Source organism: Sciurus vulgaris (genome assembly GCF_902686455.1).
Source record: "Sciurus vulgaris genome assembly, chromosome: 16".
Taxonomy (NCBI): Eukaryota; Metazoa; Chordata; class Mammalia; order Rodentia; family Sciuridae; genus Sciurus; species Sciurus vulgaris.
In genome coordinates this window covers 31867190-31877649 of record NC_136477.1, presented here as the reverse complement: position 1 = coordinate 31877649, position 10460 = coordinate 31867190, and the positions used below count along the sequence as shown (strand labels likewise).

Here is a 10460-nt window from a genome sequence, read left to right as displayed (position 1 = left end):
ATTCTTCAGTATATCCTTCAATGACAGTGTCTATTTTTTAAAAGTTTTCATTTAACATTCTTGAGAGAGAATTTCACTGGGCATAGAATTCACTGGTTGGCTGTTATTTTTCTTCAGTACATTGAAGGTATCATTCTGTCTTTGGTCTACTTTTGAGTAATTCTGAGTCTGCTGCTACTCCCTTTATTATCTGGCTGTTTTTGAGATGCTTCTGTCTGTTGCTGATATTCTTCAATTTTGCTATGACATCTAGGTCTGAATTTTTTTTTTATTGTAAACAAATGGGATACATGTTGTTTCTCTGTTTGTACATGGCATAAAGGCATACCATTTGTGTAATTATAAATTTACATAGGGTAATGTAGGTCTGAATTTTTGTTTAAACATTTGGCATTTCTCAAGCCTCTTAAATCTGTAGACTGGTGTCTTACACCAATCCTAAAAAACTGTCATCCATTCTTTCTTCAGATACTATCTTTACTGTATCTTAAATCTAAATGCTCAGTCATTTCACTTCTTCCCCTATGTTTCTAAACCATTCCTCTATATTTCCCTTTTTGTTTTTTATACTATTTTCTGTATAATTTCTTCTGACTTATATTCCACTATACCAATTCTCTCTTCTACTGTGACTAACTGGCTCCCAAATAAATATATTGAGTTTTGGGTTTTGGGTACTGGGGATTGAATCCAGGGGTACTTTACCACTGAGCTACATCCCCGGACTTCTTCTATTTTGAGATAGGGTCTTGCTAAGTTGCTAAGGCTGACCTTGAACTTGCAATCCTCCTAACCCAGCCCCGAATCACTGAGATTACAGGTGGGCAATAACACAGGGCCATAGCTGAGTTTTGTTTTTTGTTGTTGTTGTTGTTGTTGTTTTCTAAATTTTAAGTTTTAATTTCCCCAGGTATGAAGGCTACAAAGTAGGAAAATTAATTGTTGAATTTTTAAAGAAATGGGTACAGCTTTCTTTAACTGTGGATAGCCCTCAAGCTAAGTGCACAATAGCCTCGTGGGACTGGTTCAGCCGGAAACACAGGGCTTTTTTTTTCAAAGGGACTTCTACTCCAACCCCATGACTGAGCAACTTCTGTTGCAGGATGGACTGAAGCAAAGAGAGCCAAACGGAAATCCTTGAAATGAAGGAGACAATAAACAAAATAAAAAACTCAATGGAAAGCATCACCAACAGACTAGACCACTTGGAAGACAGAACCTCAGACAATGAAGATAAAATATTTCATCTTGAAAATAAAGTTGCCCAAACAGAGAAGATAGTAAGAAATCATGAACAGAATCTCCAAGAACTATGGGACATCATGAAAAGACCAAATTTAAGAATTATTGGGATTGAGGAAGGCACAGAGATACAAACTAAAGGAATGAACAACCTATTCAATGAAATAATATCAGAAAAGTTCCCAAGCCTGAAGAATGAAATGGAAAATCAAATACAAGAGGCTTACAGAACACCAAATGCACAGAATCACAACAGATCCACACCAAGGCACATTATAATGAAAATGCCTACCGTTCAAAATAAAGATAGGATTTTGAAGGCTGAGAGAAAAGCATCAGATTACATATAGGGGGAGACCAATACGGATAGCTGACTTCTCAACCCAGACTCTAAAAGCTAGAAGGGCCTGGACCAACATATTTCAAGCTCTGAAAGAACATGGTTGCCAACCAAGAATCCTCTACCCAGCAAAACTAACCTTCAGATTTGAAGATGAAATAAAATCCTTCCATGATAAACAAAAGTTAAAAGAATTTACAAATAGAAAGCCTGCACTACAGAATGTTCTCAACAAAATATTCCATGAGGAGGAAATGAAAAACAACAATGGAGGTCAGCAAAGGGAGGAACTACCTTAGAGAAAAACCACTCAAAGGAGAAACCTAGCCAACTTAAAAATCAAAAATAAACCAAATGACTGGGAATACAAATCATTTCTCATAATAACCCTGAACGTTAATGGCCTAAACTCCTCAATCAAAAGACATAGACTGGCAGAATGGATTAAAAAGAAAGGCCCAACAATATGCTGCCTGCAAGAGACTCATCTCACAGAAAAAGACATCCACAGACTAAAGGTGAAAGGATGGGAAAAAAACCTACCATGCACATGGACTCAGTAAAAAAGCGGGGGTTTCCATCCTTATATCAGATAAAGTGGACTTCAAGCCAAAGTTAGTCAGAAGGGATAAAGAAGGACATTTCATACTGCTTAAGGGAACCATAAATCAGGAAGACATAACGATAGTAAATATTTATGCCCCAAACAATGGTGCATCCCTGTACATCAAACAAATCCTTCTCAATTTCAAGAATCACATAGACCACAACACAATAATTCTGGGCGACTTTAACGCACCGCTGTCACCACTAGATAGATCTCCCAAACAAAAACCAACCAAAGAAACCATAGAACTCAATAATACAATCAATAACCTAGACTTAATAGACATATATAGAATATTCCATCCATCAATGAGCGGATACATTTTCTTCTCAGCAGCACATGGAACCTTCTCGAAAATAGACCATGTGTTATGCCACAAAGCAGCCCTTAGGATACTGCCTTGTGTTCTATCAGATCATAATGGACTGACAATAGAAATCAATGACAGAATAAAAAAAGGAAATTACTCCAACACTTGGAGACTAAATAATGTGCTATTGAATAAAACATGGATAACAAAAAACATCAGGGAGGAGATAAAAAAAATCTTAGAGGTCAATGAGAATGATAATACAACATATCAAAATCTCTGGGACACTATGAAAGCGGTACTAAGAGGAAAATTCATTGCATGGAGCGCATTCCAGAAAAGAATGAAAAGTCAACAATTAAATGACCTAACATTACAGCTCAAAGCCCCAGAAAAAGAAGAACAGAACAACAGCAAAAGTAGTAGAAGACAGGAAATAATTAAAATCAGAGCTGAAATCAATGAAATTGAAACAAAAGAAAGTATTCAAAAAATTGACATAACAAAAAGTTGGTTCTTTGAGAAAGTAAACAAAATAGATAAACCCTTAGCCACACTAACAAAGAGAAGGAGAGAGAAGACTCAAATTACTAAACTACATGATGCAAAAAGAAATATCATGACAGACACCACTGAGATACAGAACATAATGAGAAGCTACTTTGAAAATCTGTATTCCAACAAAATAGAAACTACCGAAGACATTGACAAATTTCTAGAGACATATGCTCCTCCCAAACTGAACCAGGAGGACATACACGATTTAAACAGATCAATATCAAGCAATAAAATAGAAGAAGCCATTACAAATCTACCATCCAAGAAAAGCCCAGGACCAGATGGATTCTCAGCAGAGTTCTACAAGACCTTCAAAGAAGAACTCATTCCAATACTTCTCAAAGTGTTCCAGGAAATAGAAAAGGAAGGTACCCTACCAAACTCACTCTATGAAGCTAATATCACCCTCCTACCCAAACCAGGCAAAGACACATCAAGGAAAGAAAATTTTAGACCAATATCCTTGATGAATATAGATGCAAAGATCCTTAACAAAATATTGACAAACCGTATCCAAAAATATATTAAGAAAATTGTGCACCACGATCAAGTGGGGTTCATTCCTGGAATGCAAGGATGGTTCAACATTCGTAAACCAATAAATGTAATCCATCATGTCAATAGACTTAAGGATAAGAATCATATGGTTATTTCAATTGACACAGAAAAAGTGTATGACAAAATACCACACCCCTTCATGCTCAAAACACTAGAAAAAATAGGGATAGTAGGAACATACCTAAACATTGTAAAGGCTATTTATGCTAAGCCCATGGCCAAAATCATTCTTAATGGAGAAAAACTGAAACCATTCCCTTTAAAAATGGGTACAAGACAGGGGTGTCCTCTTTCACCACTTCTATTCAACATTGTCCTCGAAACTCTAGCCAGAGCAATTAGGCAGACTAAAGAAATTAAAGGGATACGAATAGGAAAAGAGGAACTTAAGCTGTCACTGTTTGCGGATGACATGATTCCATATTTAGAGGATCCAAAAACCTCCTCCAGAAAACTTCTAGACCTCATCAATGAATTCAGCAAAATAGCAGGCTATAAAATCAACACGCATAAATCTAAAGCATTTTTATACGCAAGCGACAAAACAGCTGAAATGGAAATGAGGAAAACAGCTCCATTTGCAATAGCCTCAAAAAAAAAATAAAATACTTGGGCATCAATCTAACCAAAGAGGTAAAAGATCTCTACAATGAAAACTACAAAACATTGAAGAAAGAAATTAAGGAAGACCTTAGAAGATGGAAAGATCTCCCATGTTCTTGGATAGGCAGAATTAATATTGTCAAAATGGCCATACTACCAAAAGTGCTATACAGATTCAATGTAATTCCAATTAAAATCCCAATGATGTACCTTACAGAAATAGAGCAAGCAATCATGAAATTCATCTGGAAGAATAAGAAACCCAGAATAGCTAAAGCAATCCTTAGCAGGAAGAATGAAACAGGGGGTATCGCAACACCAGAACTTCAACTATACTACAAAGCAATAGTAACAAAAACAGCATGGTATTAGCACCAAAATAGTCAGGTAGATCAATGGTACAGAATAGAGGACACAGACACAAACCCAAATAAATACAATTTTCTAATATTAGACAAAGGTGCCAAAAATATGCAATGGAGAAAAGATAGCCTCTTCAACAAATGGTGCTGGGAAAACTGGAAAACCATATGCAACAGGATGAAACTAAACCCCTATCTCTCACCCTGCACAAAACTCAACTCAAAATGGATCAAGGACCTCAGAATCAGACCAGAGACCCTGCATCTTATAGAAGAAAAAGTAGGTCCAAATCTTCAACTTGTTGGCTTAGGATCAGACTTCCTTAACAGGACTTCCATAGCCCAAGAAATAAAAGCAAGAATCAACAACTGGGATAGATTCAAATTAAACAGCTTTCTCTCAGCAAAGGAAACTATCAGCAATGCAAAGAGAGAGCCTACAGAGTGGGAGAATATCTTTGCCACTCATACTTCAGATAGAGCACTAATTTCCAGAATCTATAAAGAACTCAAAAAACTCTACACCAAGAATACAAATAACCCAATCAGCAAATGGGCTAAGGATATGAACAGACACTTCACAGAAGAAGATGTACAAGCAATCAACAGATATATGAAAAAATGTTCACCATCTTTAGTAATAAGAGAAATGCAAATCAAAACTACACTAAGATTCCATCTCACCCCAATTAGAATGGTGATTATCAAGAATACAAGCAACAATAGGTGTTGGCGAGGATGTGGGGAAAAAGGTACACTCATACATTGCTGTTGGGACTGCAAATTAGTGCAGCCACTCTGGAAAGCAGTGTGGAGATTCCTTAGAAAACTTGGAATGGACCTACCATTTGACCCTGCTATGCCACTCCTCGGCCTATACCCAAAGGACTTAAAATCAGCACACTACAGAGATACAGCCACATCAAGGTTCATAGCTGCTCAATTCACAATAGCCAGACTATGGAACCAACCTAGCTGCCCTTCAATTGATGAATGGATAAAGAAACTGTGGTATATATATACAATGGAATATTACTCAGCTATAAAGAATAATAAAATTATGGCATTTGCAGGCAAATGGATGAAATTGGAGAATATCATGTTAAGTGAGATAAGCCAATCTCAAAAATCCAAAAGAGGAATGATCTCACTGATAAGCCGATGATGACACTTAATGGGGGGTGGGAGGGGGCAAGAATGGAGGAAGGAGGGACTGTATAGAGGGAAAAGAGAGGTGGGAGGGGTGGGGGGGGGAAGGAAAAAAATAACGGAATGAATCAAACATCATTACCCTATGCAAATATATGAATATGCAAATGGTATGCTGTTACTCCATGTACAAAATGAACCAACATGTATCTCATTTGTTTACAATAAAAATAAATAAAAAAAAATACAAGTAACAATAATTGTTGGTGAGGATGGGAAAAAAGGTACACTCGTACATTGCTGGTGGGACTGCAAATTGGTGCAACCACTCTGGAAAGCAATATGCAGATTCCTCGGAAAGCTAGGAATGGAATCACCATTTGACCCAATTATCCCATTCCTTAGTATAGACCCAAAGGATTTTAAATCAGCATACTATACTGATGTGGGCACATCAATGTTTATAGCAGCTCAAGTCACAATAGCTAAGCTATGGAACCAACCTAGGTGCCTTTCAACAAATGAATGGATAAAGAAAATGTGGTATATATACACAATGGAATACAACTCAGCCATAAAGAGGAATGAAATTGTGGCATTTGCTGGTAAATGGGTGGAACTGGAGACTATCACACAAGTGAAATAAATCAATTCCCAAAACCCAAAGACTGAATGTTCTCTCTGATATGTGGATGGTCACATACAATAAGCGGGGTGGGCAGGGGAGAAAATAGAAGTTCATTGGATTAGACAAAGGGGAATGAAGGGAAGGGAGGGAGATGGAAATAGGAAAGGCAATAGAATAAATTGGATTGGACCTTTCTATTCTCATATATGAAAACACGATCAGTGTAACTCCACATGGTGTACAACCACAAGAAAGAGGAGTTATATTCATTGTATGTAGAATATGTCAAAATGTACTCTATTGTCATGTATATCTAAAAAAGAAAAAATAAAAGAATATTAAAAAAGATGTTTACCTCAGGTATTTTGTTTTAGTAACAGAAATCTGACTAACACAGAGGAGCAGTTGGGACCAAGATGGTGCTTAAGAGTTCTTTCTTGTATGATGGTGCAGAGTTCTGCTCAGTGAAGAGGGACTAGAATATTCAGTTCACACCCGCTAAATGGTATTTACTTTCTATATATGTTACTATAGAGGTAACACAGGCACTGAGTTTTCATACCAGAGTGAAGAGTTGCCTAGTCTCAAAAGCACTGCTGGATTTGAATATCTGAGATAGGTGGCTCCTCCCTGGTTAATAAAAGAGAAGATTCTGATGTTTAAAGTGGAAAAAAACAATCAGACAGTTATCTCAATCTCTCTACTCCATTCCCCACGCCTGTCCTCCTGAATCACAAAACTTCACTGTTAGCTGAGTTGGCTCCATGGAAGTCACTAATGAGACTTAGATAAATCTGCAATAACTTTAGAAGAGGGCCTGCAAGATATATCCCAATGCTTTCCTATGATGGCTTCTCAGGCAATCACAGAAACTTTTAACAGAAGGACAGATCAGACTATTCTGCTACCCAACAAATGACTCCCTGCAAGCTCTTCTCTCTTGTAGGTAGTACCACAAAAATGCCATTAGGTGGAAGAATCTGGCATTTAGGTTCTGGGTAATTATCACCCAGATGTTAGCTAATAAGACCATGAAAACCTCATCAAGATCACTGGGTACCCTGGAAGTGTCCCAGAGACCTCTGATACAAAACAAATGAACTCTTCAACGTGTTTTTTCGAGTACTTCACCGTTTTTTTAGTTTTGCAAGTGTGTTGGTATGTGCCGATCGTGACAGACAATGAACACATGAACCCAGCTGCCTCAGAGGTAAGTCATGCTGCTCTTCACATCTGGAAGCCCCAGGCTGATGTTAATCTGTAGTATTTTTCTGCCCACTCTCATGTCTCCCCAGGCAGCTCACCTCGAGGAACTAAGAGTTACCGTTTGACTGTTCAACTACAATTCCTTGTAACTTTTCTCTGCCCACTTCTTCCAGAGAAACAAGCTGCTCTTAGAACTTTTCAGCGAAGTTCCTGAGGAATTTGCTGAATGTCATAGAGCAAATTAAAGCAGGAGAGAGGCTGAACTCTAGGACGGCGGGTGTCATCCAGGAGGGACGCCCAACCTTACGAGCAAGCCGTCTTCTGGAGTGGAAGAGTGTTCATTTCCTGACTGGCATCTACTAGAATCCCACACATACAGACCATTCTGCTCTTTAGCCAAACACAAGACTCTTGTCACTCACCAAATCCTGGGGCCACCACTCAGACCTAACATAAATTGATTACCAGGCTGGGCTTGGCAGAAATCCTGTTCTTCTGTTTGGAGTTTCATCAAATGGAATAAAAAAAAAAAAAAAACAAAAAACAAAAAACCCCACCTCTTCTAGCAGTTCAATCAACCAAGGCAATCTGCACATGGGAAAAGAGTGGGATTTGGTGGCAAGAGACTTGGGTGTGTTTCAGCCCCCGCTTTTGTATAAGCCACAAACTTCCTACTTCTGGCTTTTCTCCTGCTCTATTTCTTCAAAATGTTCTTACAAAGATTAAAAGAGATGCTGTAGGTAAATAAAACATCAGAACCACTTTTCCAATGTTAATTTTATCATTACTAAACACCAACAAAGTTTAAGACAGGAACCTAGGAACTGCAGAGCACAACGTGTGAAAATCATCGGTTTTCAGGATACCGTGATCTTCCCAGCCTCTTCACCCCAAAGTCTAGCCGAATTGAGTTACATGTCGCCAATTTTTTCTTTCTTTCTCCCTTCCCTTCTTCTTTTTTTTTGGCGGGGGAGAGAGTACTGGTGATGCTTTACCACTAAACTACATTCCCAGTTCTTTTTATTTTGAGACAGGGTCTAAGTTGCTGAGGCTTTTTCTAATTTGCTGGCCTCAAACATGCAATCCTCCGGCCTCAGCCTTCTGAGTTGCTGGGATTACAGGCGTGTGTGCCACTGCGCCCGGCCGTGTCATTAATTTCTGACCCTGGATCATTGCAGGTGTTGCTTCTCTCACTGAAGTACTTCCTGCTCTCCTCCTCCTGTCTTTTCTCCTCCTCCTCTTATTCTCCACCTGGTTCAACTCCAGGATCTTGCCCTGTCTAGCCCCACTGCACATCAAGTTCAAGAATGAATCCAGCTCTTCCTATAAGCGGCCTCAGGTGATCTGTGAAAATGGTCTGCTACTCTCTTGACCCAGAAAACCCCACAAAATCATGCAAATCAAGAGATCCAAATCTTCGTGTTCACTTTAAGAACACCAGTGAAACCTTGCAGGCCATCCAGGGTATGCATATCCAAAAAGCTACCAAGGACCTGAAGGATTGTCACTTTAAAGAAGCAATGTGTGGCATTCAGTGGTGGAGTTGGCAGGTGTGCCCAGGCCAAACAGTGGGGCTGGACACAGGGATGGTGGCCCAAAAAGAGTGCTGATTTTTTGCTGCATTTGCTTAAAAATGCAGAGAGTAATGCTGAACTTACAGGTTTAGACGTAGATTCTCTGATCATTGAACACATCCAGGTAAACAAAGTACCCAAGATGCGCTGCCGTTCGTACAGAACTCATGGTTGGATTAACCCATACATGAGTTCCCCTGCCATGTGGAGGTGACCCTCACTGAAAAGGAACAGATTGTTCCTAAACCAAAAGAGGAGGTTGCACAGAAGACAAAGATATCCCAGAAGAAACTAAAGAAACCAAAACTTATAGTATGGGAATAAATTCAGCATAAAATAAATTCAAGAAAAAAAAAAAAAAAGAATGAATCCAGCAGGCTCACCACACCCTGGTGTTGTCCCCGTCATTGTCTGCTCCTCCTCACAATACTGCATCATCCGTTTACGCATCTGGGTCCCCCCTGAGGGGTAAGAACTGTGTCAGAGTATGTATTGGGCCGGGTGTAGTGGCACACACCTGTAATCCAAGTGATTTAGGAGGCTGAGGCAGGAGGATCACAAATTTGAGGCCAGCCTAAGCAACTTAGCGAGACTCTCAACAACTAAGTGAGGCCTTGTCTCAAAATAGAAAAAAAAAAAGGGCTGGGGCTGTAACTCAGCAGTAAAGTGCCCCTGAGCCATCCTCAGTACAAAGATACGTACATACGTACATAAATATTGAATGCCTATTGGATAAATGAAAAAAAATTAATAAATGCTGGGGAGCACAGCTGCTACTCTAGAAGTGATGAGACCGAATCTGGGAGTTCTCCACAGCCACTCCTGGGACACTTCATGATTCCATAGATCATGGTGAAGAGGACAAGTGAGCCACAAGAGCCAAGGCACCCAGAGAAGAAAAATCATGTTGCTTTGTAAAAATTAAAGCAAAGCTGCAATACCTTGGACAAACTGTACTGCTTGCTCAGAAATCTAAGTAAAAAGATGTCGCCAAAACATAAAAGAAAGCAGACTAAGTGCCAATCACCTCCATACCCTCTTATTCTGGGGCTGGGTGTGGCCCGCACGGTGTATCTCCGGCCTGTGCTCACGGTAACAGCTCTCTGTGAATGCACATCTGGTCAGGCCACCAAGGGCCAGGCAACCTGCAAATGAACCAGAGGAACCCACTTCATTAAACTCAGGCTAAACGAACCTACTGTGGACCAAGAATTGTGCTTTGCCAAAGGGGCCTTAGACGGAGGATGGACAGGACTCAGTTCATGCTCACGGGCTCTTCAGACTTTTAAGGAAGAGATCAAAGCACACAAAACTGACTGTAGC

General features: G+C 39.4%; 1 pseudogene across 1 annotated transcript; it reads left to right on the top strand.

The window, feature by feature from the left end:
• The first annotated feature begins 8729 nt into the window (after positions 1 to 8729).
• On the top strand, positions 8730 to 9770 carry LOC306645865 (large ribosomal subunit protein uL22-like; annotated as a pseudogene). The gene has a single exon. The product of its transcript is annotated as a large ribosomal subunit protein uL22-like (transcript).
• The last annotated feature ends 690 nt before the right edge of the window (positions 9771 to 10460 follow it).